This window comes from Dromaius novaehollandiae, chromosome Z (assembly GCF_036370855.1).
Source record: "Dromaius novaehollandiae isolate bDroNov1 chromosome Z, bDroNov1.hap1, whole genome shotgun sequence".
Classification (NCBI taxonomy): domain Eukaryota; kingdom Metazoa; phylum Chordata; class Aves; order Casuariiformes; family Dromaiidae; genus Dromaius; species Dromaius novaehollandiae.
The window spans coordinates 19,999,453-20,011,166 of NC_088132.1; the positions used below are offsets into that span (position 1 = coordinate 19,999,453).

Sequence of the window (11,714 nt, forward strand, 5' to 3'; positions counted from 1 at the left end):
AAGAAAGTGAAACTGATGATTTGTGCCTTGGAAATTGTGCCGTTATTCTCACTATGTGCTTGTCCATCGGTTAAAATTCAAGACAAATTAAGAAATAAGGCACATATCTTTTACTTAGGACATTGCCACCTTATTAAAATAGAAATTGTAAGGGGAATGCTTTTCTACTCATATAGTTGTTTGTGCTTTTTCCCCTCTTAACCCCACTGCTGGGCCTGCCAGTGATACTTAAACTTACCTTCTGGTGTTCTGATACATATGCTCATTTAGAGACTGTTTTATCTTGTTACATCAGTATAAAAGAACATACCTGTGGAAAAAAATGGGGTGTTATCTCTCACAGTATCTTTCCAAAAATCCCTACTCTGTGTGGTGTTAAATTTGTACTGAGGGTGTCTGTTCCATACAGCTAGGTTCCAAAAATAGGAAGCTGGACTTCTTGTTGGTACACTTTCTGTTTCTGTCTATGTACCTATCTGATGGCTATGTTCTGGGGTTTTGTTTGTTTGTTTTGTTTTGTATTGTTTTTCCCTTACCAAAGCTAGTTGAACTGAAACCAGCATTGGGCTTACAGGATAAGCCCTCTTCTAAAATCTTCTCTAGCCTATCAAAGCTGTAGCAAATTTGTTGTTAATAGCATGTCTTTAGGGGAAAAAAGCAAAACCAAAAAAAAACACAAAAAACACAGCTTTTTCCTTATGTGCAATGCATTTGGATATGAAAATAATTATGTAGTTATGAAGATCAAAAAGACTGCCAACTGGGGCTCCCTGATGCTCACTTGGATATCTAAAAATGGTATATAAAAACATAGCACCATATCTGGGTAACAAAATGGTGCTGGAATTTTTAGGTCGAAATGCAAGAAAGTATTTTCCAGTGGGGAAATGTCCAATCTGTCAAATAACTTCCAGTAGGAAGTAAGGTCAATACCTAGGAGCTGAAGTAGGTGAAGTGCACTGATAATACTTGTGCACCGAAGAGAGATTAAAGAGAGATCAAATATCTCCTATCTATAGGATTCCTTGATCTGCTCTCATGATGACAGCAAGCCTGTTGCAGTACAGTTACTGGAATTGTTACGATTCTGCAGCTTCATAAATGTACCCTGTTTTCCTGACAAACTTTGTCAAGAAAGGAACCTTCAATTTTTTTCTCTTTCTCATTGATCAGCTGAATTATGGGGAGAAGAAGATACATGGCCAGCTAACCCAGAAATGATTGCATTTTTAATGATCTTGATCCAGCCTAAAAAATGAGATTACAGTTGGATTTTTGGTCTATTTTATAATAAATTAAATTATTATTTGTTTTTATTTTTGTTAGGAAAGTTGATGTGGACACACATAGCATGACATAAAGTTTGAATAAGCATTCTAATTGCATTCAAAGAATGAAAAACTTCACCATTTCCAGTAAGGAAGAAATATATGCTTACTAAGAGTGAGACTTCTCAATGCAACTTCTGTGATCAAACAGGGTATTGCAAATAGCTTCAAGGAGAGCAGAGGCAAGCCCTCAAATGACAATGCTGTCCTGACTTTAACCTTTTTAGATTCTTTTATTCCTCACCCAGCTTTCAACTGTGGGGCATGATTTGAAGAAAAAGCTTGAAGAAAAATCTTGGAAAATTTCTCTTTCAGTGTGTCATCAAACAGACCATCATCTATGAATTCAGGTTAGGTTTTATTATTTTTTTAAGTACTTGAATCTAGGGAACAGAACTAGTCCAAGTTGTGACTATTTTGAAAAACATTTTCTACCTTTATTGTCTGGCATGGAAGTTAAGCATCAGGATGTGTATTCCGTCCAAACTGTAACGAATGTGCAGTATATAGCCTTTCCTTCTCTGATTGAGTTTTTGGGCAGTAGGCGAAGGTGCACATATTTTCTTTTTCTACTATGAAGGAAATTCGAAAATACTATTAACCTACCTTCCCAAATGTCTCCTAGAGTTATGCTGAAATGATTTCAAGGAAAATGCAGAACTGTAACTGTCACCTACCCACTCATAGCTGTAATACTGGATAAAGAGTAATAACAACAGTGATAGATTTATCATATTATGATTAGAAAGTTCATTTAAATGGGAGTCAAAGCTGGCAGAAAAAAAGGCCTACTGCTGGAAGTGGTGAAATAAAAGTTTTAAGTGATTAGAAGCCTTCATTCCTGTTAACCCTCTTGACTGCAAGTGAAGAAAGAGTAGAAATGACAAAAGAGAGATGCCAGGAGCCTCTGTTAGAGGGAGCTCCTTATGTCCAGGAAAAAGAATACCTTGATTTCCATTTTTTGAAGCATGAAAACCTCAAAGATTTAGGTTTGATTTAGGTTTCTCAATTACATTAACAGACTTCATGGGCAGAAGATTATCACTGAATCCAGTAACTTACAGTTGAGTTGTAACTTCACTATTTAGAGACTGGAAAACATATAACGCTACTTAAAAAGCTATTTCAAGGAGTAATTAATTTTGCTGTTAAACAACTTACACAGCTTTTTCTTGACTTGGTTGACTTTGGGCTACTTTGGCTGCTAAGTCTTTGATAAAGAACAGTGCCATCTGCCATTTCATAAAGCTGAGTTCTTTTCATCTTGAATTTCGTTGCATTTTTTTTTTCTGATTTACAGGACTTTTTCTAGTAGTATAATGTAAAGTATCTCAAAGCACTTTACAAAGCTATGCCTCCTGCACATGGAGAAAAAGAACAAATCAAACCAAAAGCAGGTGGAAAATTACAAATAGAGTTCATTTTTGTATTATTATTCCTTTTCTATCATTTTGATTCTTCTATCATTTTGACTGCTTCCTGACATGATGGAGATTCTTCAGACAATTTGTGAAATCACAGAAACAGAGCAACACCCAGTCCATTCTTATATCCATGCTACTGAAGCTCTTTCTTTGAAAGACATCTCACTCTGTAAGGTGTGTAATTCAGAGACAGTAGGGGACAATCCAAAAAGACAGATTCAGTTTGCTTTCCGTTTAAAATAACTGTATTCTGATAACGATAGAAACCATCCAGCAAGTGGATGCTCTTCAGTTCACAAACTGTCCAAGAAGAGAGCAAAATTCTAACTTTCACATCTGAAAACTTCGGTGTTTTAAAGATTCTGTGAAAACAATCTAGCTGTGAAGTTTTATTGCACTTACAGCAATTAAAATTCTTTGGAATCTCTCTGCCAATTGTCAGATCTAGTTTTGATCTAAGGCTGCATGACCGTCTCTCTACAAATGCCATGAGAGGCTGCAGAAGGGATCAGAAGTGTTTGGATCCACCAGTAAGCCAGAAATCGTGAACTTGGGAACTGAAGGCAGAACAGGATCTCTGCCTTTGGAAGGCACACTACCATTACCTACAGACTGAAAGAGAACAGGATAACAAAAAAAGGCAAAACGAAAAAAGGAATCTGCTGTATCTCTTTAAAGTGAGCCGTCTGACTTCTGGGGTGTGGTAAAATGTATCCTTTTAAAAGTGGATGTACTGACACAATGTTTGAAAGTCTGAAGTTTCAAAATCTTTCTCAGCATTTCACTCTGAAAAAAGAGAACTGGTTAGTGGAGGTAGGTGACGTGCAAACTCAAATAATGTCTGGTTACACCATGTAGTTGCATCTCATATATCCCTGTATAATCTACTAAGATAGTATGGTGGTTTTGTTTAGTAATTTTAGACAGTTACTAAACTATCCAAAAAGCTTGTGTGAGTATTTTTAATGTTGCCAACACTTTTTCTGAACCAAGCCTAAAAGATGTCTTTGATATAAAGAACTAACGTATACCCAGTAAACATGAGATCAGTAGAAAACATCCATCACCTTCCAGTAGAAAGAGACTTTGTTTTACTTCCATTTGCTCTGTTACAGCAAGTTTGTCTTTCTCAGAATAGCTATGAATTTACTATAGAAACAGAATATAAGAGCATCCTGCCCTAAAAAGAAAAGATACTTTTCTCTTACATAAATTAAAGAGAGATTAGTGCCATCTGTACTTGACCTTTCCATCAGGCATAGATTAAATTTGCTTTGTAAATATGTTTAGAATCAGAACAAACCAAGAACTATTTTTTTTATAATTTTTTCTATGCTAAGGAATACTGTTTATAAGATAAAAAATCTCTGTGAAGTCTGTTTAAAAGCATTCTTTCCCAGCAAACATATCTAGTCTTAAGGGCTGACATTTCCCTATAGCTTTGCTTGATTTTGTTGGCTCTACTCTGAAAGAAACATATCCGAAAGAAATGTCTTTTAATTACAGTCATGGTAGCACATGGTATGAATGACTGAGAAGAAACACTGGTCTCACATAGCTTATCTTGAAGACCTAGTTATCCAAAATTGGTTCAGAAGCTATGTTATATTCTTGAGCAATTCTTTTACTTCTTTTTTGTGTGACATTCATGTGGATAGAAAACAGCAGGATGAGCTCAGAAGTTTGAAGTTCTACATTAACTTGGGGACAGTAGAGCACACAGATCTTCCTTGCATGCTTCTAAGCATTGCTGTGTCCGTTGCCTGGTTATTGCTGACCACTGGTGTCATACCAAAACCCTTGTATATGATCACTGAATTGATCATATTTAGGAAACCTGTGAGATCACAGAAATCTTTTTAAATTAAAAGGGATATTGCTATAATTTTGTGCAGAAAAATGTTACTGTTAGAACAGTAAAATTTGGCCTATGGATTATGAAAGAATACAAAATTCATTTTTTGTATTAGGGATATGTTTTAAGAGAATGTCTTTTTAATGTCTGTTACACCATATAAAATATAAAGCAGGTACAGCTATTCAGATAGCACTATGTGAGGTCTTTTCACAACCATTCAAAGTTATTGTTGCAAGAACAAAGAGGTGTAGTCTTTTATTTAGAAGAATGCACTGAAAAACAGGATTAAAAAATAGATTCTAAGTGTTAGAAATTTAATTGTAAACTAGCAGTATTTTTTGTTGGTAAATATATGTGTTCATTTTAATAAAGACTATCATTACTAGTTTCATTTTAAAGAAAAAAAATCATTTTTTGACCGTCAAATCCTTTTTTATTTGCATTCAAAGTCAAATTCCAAGAACCAATACTACAAAAAGGGAATGGCATGCTGCATGTATTTGTGGACAATGATTTGGACAATAAATTCAGGTTCAAGTTTTACTGACAGAAATCTTAACAGATAAGTAACTTTACTGCCATCACCTTACTGGGTAAAAGTCTAAACAAGAGCATATGGCTGACAAATCAGAATTAAGCAATACAGCTTAAAGTAGTAAAGTGATACTAGTAATAGAGTGATTGTCCTGCCTCTGTAGAAGAAAAAAAAATGTCTAGGAAAGGAGACAATAACAGAGTAAAGATAGTAAATCAGTCCTGCGGGCCTCCAGTTGATAGAGGATCTCATATGTAAGGACAGATCTGACCCTGTGAGCAAGTTTGCAAGAGACAACCTAAATGTTTTACCCATATAAAACAACTCTGAATCCCTCTTGAACATTTTCCATTGCAAACCATTTTATGAACTCTCCTTACAACTGTTTATTAAACAAATGAAATAAAAATGATGAGCCTAGCATTTGGTAGAGTGTCTGACTCCCTTGCTTGTTGGTCTCAGTCCTAAGTCATACTGATTTCCAGAGGATTGCTTAAATGTTCAAAGTGCTACAGTTGTCTCAAAGAGGTACAGAAATATATAAAACTATATAACAGAAATATCTGGTATTTATTTTTCATCCATTTTTGACAGCTGTATCTTGCTCATAGATGGTCCTCTAAATGGTAGTAATACTATTTTTTCTTTCCTAAAAAGGCAGTTTTTTTCCTGTACAAATACCAGCCTTCTCCCAGTATTTATATATTATTCAATAAAATCCTGTAGGCAAAGTTATCAAATTCCCTGTTGATATCACAAATAATGAAATTAGAGAGTTCCATTCACCTTTTGTGCATCTTTGATTTGAGCATTTTGATTGCTCAGAAGACCATCCCTTTCCCTTAGCAAGAAAGTGCCCCCTGTGTCCTGACAACTTGCAACCACACAGTTCACACAGCAGAGCCTAAGAATATTTTGATGACGGGGAGGAGAAAGGTAGTTAAAATGCTGCTTGCTTTATGCACAGATAGGCTGTGTTTGGAACAGTAACATAATCCTTAGGACAAATACGGCTTTCATTGTGCCACCCCACCTCCTGATTGCCTGAAGTAATGTAAATATTTGCTTCAGTCTATGAAGCTACTCAAAGTCATTTCTGGGTCACTTTCTTTCTGGCATTCAACATGCTGATTTCAGCAAAGTGATTGCAAAAATGAATCATCGTGCTCTATGGGAAGCTATCAACTGCTTTTCGACTTCACATAGAACACGTTTCTTCTTCAGAACCTCATTAGCAGGAAAGACATACTGAAGAAAGGCTTTTTGATAATAGTTACTGAAAAAAATCTTTTAATGTAAGCCTCTAGATCTCGTTCTTATCATTTCTACTTGTCATACTGTGGCTTAAATCACTTTGGCAACTAAAGAGGGTTGGAGGGTAAGTTTCAGGTTGTAGCAGGAAAACGCATTTATTGCTGATTCTTTATGCAGAAGCATATGTAAAAGAGGAAGATACTGCCAAAACAGTTATAGAAGGATTTTTTTTCCCCTCTCAAAAGAGTTCAAATTCAGAAAATACTCTTAGATGTCATAAAGGGCAATACACTGCCTTAATATTTTCTTTGAGAGAACATAATCTCTTCAGGGAGTGTAGTTATTTGGTGAACTGGGACATTTACATGATTGAGCGAGTCAATATAGAAAGAACAATTTGAATAACAAGAGCAGGCCTGTGACCTACTGAAGGACGTGCTAGCATAGGTCCTGGAGGCCATCTGGAGTCTTGATGGATTTCAGATTTGAGCCTTATACCAAGTAGGGACTTTGGGATGGTACTTGTGGAGACTTTCTTCTAGGTAAAGGTTTGGTGGTTTGTTTTGTTCTGTTTTCTTTCTTCTTCTTTCTGAACACCTTGGCCACTCCTAACCTGTGGTTTGGGAAATCAAATACTTTCCCTTTTCTCTATATATTTTCAAGTACTTGGCTATCAAAGCCAGCAAGGACAGCTTTTTAGAAAGTTCCTGATTTGAAAGACATTCACTGATCCATCACATCATGAGTGGAGTTGGGCTGTCTGTTAAAATGCTGACATTTCTGTACTTGTAAAATAAGAATATGTAAAATAGTTTAATATATATTCTAATTTCCTCAGTAGAAAGTTAGACTTTCAGCAGCTTACTGAGGAAGTCGTTCTTGCATGAAGGTTTCCTCACATTACAACACAATGCTTATCCTCTTAATTTTAATGGCTTTCTTGTTTTACCTTCATGTATGTTAAATTATGAAGCTTTTTTCCTCTTCCTCCTATGATTTGGGCCAACCAATTTCTAGTAAGGCTATTAAGCTCTTATTAGTTCATAAAGATGTAAGATCCATTTAGAAAGGCAGAGAAATTTACTATGTTTTTCTCTCAAGAAGGAGTTAAAAAATTTTGCAAGGCTTATAAGGTAACATCCATGTACTCAGGTCCTTTAGAAACCTAACCAAAAAATAAGCATATTTTAGGGCAATAAGAAGTCCATGTTCAGTTTTCTCCACGTTTCTGAATGGACGTTATATCTTGAAATTATGGCAGGAATATTTAAAGCATGAATTGCCAATTTTGCCATGTCATCATGCTGATGAATCATTGACAACACAAAAATGATATATTGCCACAGTTGAAGACTGGGAGGCATATGATCTAGTCTGGGAAACATTTTCTGTGAGACATCCTGGGAATGACTGATCTGTGCTACCCATCCACTGTTGACTCTTACGCTTTTATGCAGATGAATATCAATCAGAGAGAGGACCTGGGGTGGCTGCTGGAATGTACAGTCCACAGAGGACTCTACCAGTACAGTCTCTCGCGAACAATGTGCAATTCATTCCTTTTATTAACGCTCTGTTTCCCCTTCAGGCAAATCATTTCACCAGTGTGTGATAATAAAGGACTTCAGTCAGACATTTTTGACAAATTTGACATGTTATTGGACAGAAGCCATGTTCTCAGACATAAACTCGTGGCTTTCTAGGCTGAGTTTTCTCACAACCAGGCCTGGAAAAGGAACGCACATTTCTATCAATGGCAGATTATTTGATGCGAAAATTTCAGAGGCTATTGTCATGCATATGATATTGAAGAGAACTGTTTAGTAAGAAAGATGAAGAGTTATGGGGCGGGGGGTGGGGGTGGGGAAGTATTATAATGCAGCCAATTGCAATAGATGCTGGTTCAGTCTTGGTTCCAGACAGTGGTTGAGAACCAACAGCACAAAGTAGGAGCAGGGTCAAAAGCGAGCAAATAGGAGAAGAAGTGCATCTCATTTATTTAGCCTGTCTCATCTTCATCATTATAGATCTCATAGCTATGTACACTGAGGCATTCAATGACAAGCCATGGTTCCTTTTCACAGGCTATTTCTGAACACTGGGGACATAATTTCATGCACCCCCTAAAATAATATAGCATGCTTTCTTCTTCTGCTTCTTGCCCCAGGCCTTTTCCTTTTTCTGCACAGGGAAGAGCCCTACCATGCCCCTTTTAACAGTCAGAGGTGGGATCCTGGCAGAAATGGAAACTAGCCACTACTGAATCCACCTCCCTTTTCAGAAATGTACTAAATGTTTTGCCAGCTGTTGGTTTGTATTAACCTGTGCAGTAAACACAGTTTTAATATTAGCCAAAAGTAGCAGTGAGAGGACGAAGTCTATTGCTTAGGTAATTCCTTAATTTGGTGACAATCTGTTTACATTTCAGCAGTTTGTAGCCACCAACCTCCAAATAGGGCTTTGTTGTGTCAAAGCATCACTGAGCGAGTTTAGGAATTGCCACAAACAATAAGAAGAAAGAAAACAGAAGAAGAATTATCTACATTTTTGATACGAAGCAACAAGGTACAAAGGTTTGTGACTTGTCCCTGATAATGCGGGAAGTTCAAGGTAGGAACTGGAGTAAAGCCAAAGTATCTGAAGTCATATATCTTTATCAAGGACTACCTTTTCCTCTTGACAAGATACTGCTGTCTGCTGTAGATATCTCACTTTCTTGCACAGCTTATGACGTTCATCCTATGAGGAAAAATTGAGCCAATATACTAAATAAATCCTCATGACTTCTATGTATTGTATCCTTTTTGTGTAAAACATTAAGTCTTTCAGATTAACAAGTCATAGTCCTTTCTTGGGTAGTTAGCTATGAAGGTTATGTAGTTTTGGAAATTCGGCAGGTTTTTGTTCTATATACAAGGCTCACTGTCTCTCTTTTTACTGTTTAAATTGTTTTAAAAGAATGGCTATTTTTGGAGCATATTGTTTTCATAATTAATACTAAAGCAAGGGCATTCACTTCTTTCTTTATCGCTCTACTTGAAGTTCAATGAGAACAGAAATACCATCTTCCCTTTCAGTTTCAATTTCATTTCACCTGAAAATGCTGATCATTGACAGCGATTGGGACTCCATAGCAAACTTCTTAAATAATGTTGTTGGGATATTTTCACCATAGTGAAGACCAACAAACATGAATAACATTTTGCAAATCAGTCAGCACTTATTCTTTAATTTCATCTTCAAAAGCGCTTCCCAGGAGGAGGATTTGCTACAGTAATAAGCACACTTATTAAGATTCAAATAGGAGAAAATCAAGTCCAGAAAAAAAATGGCTCTCTTGATGTGCAAGGCAAAGTGAAAAGAGGTTACTCCATGCCCCAGCACAGTCTTAAAGAACAAGGCAAAGAAATATTTTATCTGTTTTAACTACTTGCCCCTGGCTATCCTGGCAGTTCGTTTGGGTGGAGAAATGTATCTTTTCATGGGAAAGCTCTGACAAACTTTCCAAACAAATATTAAGAAGATGATTTGCAGCCAGTCTCTAGCAAACCAGTTTCCTACTGCCGTACTGCAAGCGCAGGCATCCATTTCAGAAAGATACTTAAATACGTGGTTAACTTCAAGTACGTGAGTAATCTCCTTGACTTCAATGAGACTATTCATGTCCTCAAATGCCTGGCTGAATCAGCAACTGCATCTTGCTGGTTATCCTTGCAGTCCACACAGAGCCAACTCTGTGTGGGCACACACTCTTTCCAGATGAAACTTTGCCAAATGGTATTCTGAAGAGTCACTTGGAAGAATCCACAGTTCATTATTTTCACTGTTAAAATGCCTCTGTAATCATCACATTACTGGAAGCTAGTTCAGCTTTCAGTCATTCATCCATTTTCTTCTTAATCTTTGCAGAGATCATCACATAGCAATGTTCTCTGGTAGCGCTGTCATTAAAATTGTTACTAGGCTGGGTTCAGTCAAAAAGTAGTGGTTTTATTAATCAAAGAGTATGAGTTAATTTTCTTTTATAAGACTCAGTATTTGCTTTAAGGAGTCTGATAATCTAAGTCAACAGTTCAATCAGTTTTTTCTAAAAATTGAAAATATGTCAGGCTATGAATAGCAAAAAACTCTAACCCTAACCAGCCATAGTGCCAGTATCTACCACTTCATGCAAAAGCATCTGTTTATTGTTTAAAAAATTTCTAGTTGCTTTGTAATCTTGCCAAATATCTTCAGATTAGCCCCATAAAAAAATGAACTACCAGTGTTTTCTTTCTTTCTTTTTTTTAAAGGGAAGCTGTTTGACCATGCTGAGCAAAGACTTCCCTTCTCAGTTCTTTCACTAAAGAGCAGTCCTACACATTGCTGCTACGTGCTCCTGTGCTTGGTGTGCTAACGTGCTGTACTGTCCTGCCTGAAGAGATTACATGAATTATTAAAACTGAGAAAAGTAGGAGCGGCAAAAATAAGGACAAATCTAGCTAGGTTTCTCTAACTGTACTGTATGGATACTGTTGCTAGGTCCCTATCATATCACTTACGTTCTCACTCCATGAACAACCAGCTGGTAGTGATTAGGTTGAACTGTAGATAAAGTCTTTTTTTGGCTAATGCTTCTTACTGATAAAGTTCCACCACTGTCCATCTACACAAAACAAATAATAAAAGCCTCTTCCTTTTTCATTTCTCCAAGGGTCCACAGAGGAAAGACCTAAAGAGATAATGAAATGATGAGACTATCACAGATGAAGAGAAATGCAGCAGAAGATATTCTTCCAGTTTGGCATACACAACAGAAGCAATATCACCACAAATGACTATATCCGTCTTGCGATCAGGGCTTTTCACACTCAAAATGTCCTGGTGCTTGGTGTGGGTTAACAAAAGGAGATACATTTTTTCCTCAAAATAAAAAGAAAAAAATGAGATGTGTCCTATCTTCAGCCTTTCTCAGGGTCCACATAAACAGAAAACAGTTAAACGTTGTGGCTTTAGGGCTGAGAAACCAGAAATGTGTAAAATAGTTGGCACTTAAAATGAAAATACAAGAATAAACTCTTAGTATGAACTACATCCTTCAAAAATGTTTGGGGACTTATGGTGTTTCTATGAACGCTTACACAATTGTGCAGATTTATTTATCCAAGTAGTCCTGGGGAGTTCAATAGAATGATTAGTGTGTGAAAGTAAACACCGTGTAATAAACTGACACTCAATCCCACTCATGATAGACAAACCAATACGATTTACTGGTTTCTCAGTTGTGTATCATGCTGTGTTCTCCTTACACATGTGTGTAATGACTCTAAGAATTG

General features: G+C 36.5%; 1 long non-coding RNA gene across 1 annotated transcript; it reads left to right on the plus strand.

Annotated features, from left to right (window-relative positions):
- The first annotated feature begins 8,641 nt into the window (after positions 1 to 8,641).
- On the plus strand, positions 8,642 to 11,472 carry LOC112981840 (uncharacterized). Its single transcript, XR_003258835.2, has 2 exons — positions 8,642 to 9,009; positions 11,093 to 11,472. It is a non-coding gene; the product is annotated as an uncharacterized LOC112981840 (long non-coding RNA).
- Positions 11,473 to 11,714: the final 242 nt, after the last annotated feature.